Source organism: Propithecus coquereli, unplaced genomic scaffold (assembly GCF_000956105.1).
Source record: "Propithecus coquereli isolate 6110/MARCELLA unplaced genomic scaffold, Pcoq_1.0 Scaffold110, whole genome shotgun sequence".
NCBI classification, from domain to species: Eukaryota; Metazoa; Chordata; class Mammalia; order Primates; family Indriidae; genus Propithecus; species Propithecus coquereli.
In genome coordinates this window covers 1653276-1655447 of record NW_012134970.1, presented here as the reverse complement: position 1 = coordinate 1655447, position 2172 = coordinate 1653276, and the positions used below count along the sequence as shown (strand labels likewise).

General features: G+C 54.7%; 1 protein-coding gene across 1 annotated transcript in view; it reads right to left on the bottom strand.

Moving 5' to 3' along the window:
• Positions 1 to 2172, bottom strand: part of WDR70 (WD repeat domain 70) — a 315052-nt gene that overhangs the window by 71633 nt on the left and 241247 nt on the right. The gene's annotated exons all lie outside the window — the stretch shown is intronic.

Genomic DNA, 2172 nt, shown 5'->3' with positions numbered 1-2172 from the left:
GGTTTTTTCACATAATCCCACATTTCTTGTAGGCTTATTTTTTTTTCTTTATTTTCTGCTCGATCTCTGTGACTGACTTATTTAATTGGAAGGAGTTGTCTTCAATCTCTGAGATTCTTTCTTCTCTTTGATCTACCCCATTCTTGAGGCTTTCCACGGTGTTTCGTAGTTCCCTGAGTAAGTCCTTCATTTCCAGGAGATCGGTTTGATTTTTCTTTAGTATTTCAATTTCGTTAGTGAATTTTTCTTCATAGTCCTGGATTTTTTTTGTGGTTTCTTTGTGTTGGTTATCCATTTTTTCTTGCATATCATTCAGTTTTTTGACAATCCATGTTTGAAATTCTTCTGTCATTTTAGTTTTCTGAGTTTGGTTAATGTCCATTGCTGGGGAGCTGTTGTTCTTCTTTGGGGGTGTGCTTTCCGTTTGAGTCTTCATACTTCCAGAGTTCTTTTGCTGGTTCCTTCCCATCTCGATCAGTTGTTCCTTCTTGCCTTTAGATTTTCGTTTGGATAATGACACGCCCTGTTTAGTCTCTGAGCCAGCAGGTGGTGTTTGTGGGTGAGATTCGACCACGCCCTTTATAATGAATCAGTAGATGCAGTAAAAGGGTGTGCAGGATGACCTCCCTGTCAGTAGGTGGCACTTGCAGGGAGGAGCGAGCTGCGGTGCTGTTTTTGGGTCCTGTAGCTAGCTCTTATTCCTCTAGAGGGGTCCTCTTGTGCCTCGGGTGGTGGGTAGGGACCTGGGATTTCCAGGTGTGTCCTTATTCTCCACCTCAGTGGGGGTAGGACCAGGAGTGAGTCTGGATGGGGCTGGGTTGGGTAAGCCTGCCCTCAGGCTCCACAACTGCTGTTCGTAGGGGTCAAAGGTCTGCTCTTTGTTTCTGTGCAAAGCTTCCTGAGGGGCTGAAATGGCTCCACTCAGCTGAAAGTCTGGGCTTGGGGGTGGGGCTGTACAAGACCCACACTCTGGAGCAGGTCTCGCTCCCCTCCTCTCTCCCCCTCTCCGTGGCCTCTCCCAGGCCTCTGCCAGCAAGTGGGACCTCAGGCCGATGGATCTCCCCTGGCTGTGATGTGGGCCAGGAGGTTCCCTACCCAGGATCGTAGCCTGAGCTGTCCTTATTCTCCACCTCAGTGGGGGCAGGACCAGGAGTGAGTCTGGGTGGGGCTGGGTTAGGTAAGCCTGCCCTCAGGCTCCACAGCTGCTGTTAGCAGCGGTCAAAGGTCTGCTCTTTGTTTCTGTGCAAAGCTGCCTGAGGAGCTGAAATGGCTCCACGCAGCTGAAAGTCTGGGCTTGGCAGGGGTGGGGCTGTCCAAGACGCACACTCTGGAGCAGGTCTCGCTCCCCTCCACGCTCCCCCTCTCCGTGGCCTCTCCCAGGCCTCTGCCAGCAAGCGGGACCTCAGGCTGATGGATCTCCCCTGGCTGTGACGTGGGCCGCGAGGTTCCCTACCCAGGATGGCAGCCTGAGCTGGGTGCACAGCCCTCTTTTGGGAGGTGGGTTGCCACTCCAGCATGCTGATCTGGCCCTGAAGGCACACACACCTCAGTAGGCTCTTTCACAGATCTCTCTTCTGTGCCCTGGGGCAGTGTGATCTTGACCTGGGTGTATGGGGTCTGGTCTGCAGGCCTGTCCCCTGGACCCTGGAGATCAATCCCTGACCCTGCCAGGGGGAGGGGTGCTGGTCTTGAATCACCTACAGGGTGCCCAAGCTGGATCGATTTCACTCCACCTCAGGATTTGCCCCGCTCTCCTGGAGTCCCCAGGCAAGTAGCACCTGGGAGGGCTGGCGGGTAGGGAACTCACAGTCTGAGTACCCCTCAGTCTGCTGTAGGGCCCCAAAAGGAAAGCTCCCGTTCCTTGGAGATGCCTCCGTGTGATGGCTAAATTGTCTCTCTGGGCACCCACAGGTAGGGAAGGGGAAGGAGAGAATGGAGCACTATGGCGTCTGCCGATAGGCTCGGGTCTGCGCCCGGGGAGGTGCCCCGGAGGGGCTGGAGCCCGGTGCTGAGTCCACAAGAGGCCACTGCTCACTGGCAGCAGCCATCTCTGGGCTGGTGTTGGCAGGTCTCTCCAACTGCTCTGGAGCCCACCATCAGTCCGAGATGCAAGGGAGGGGGAAGTTAACCGCTCCACCTACCCTTGTCGCTGGTCTCCAAGCCTCTCAGGAC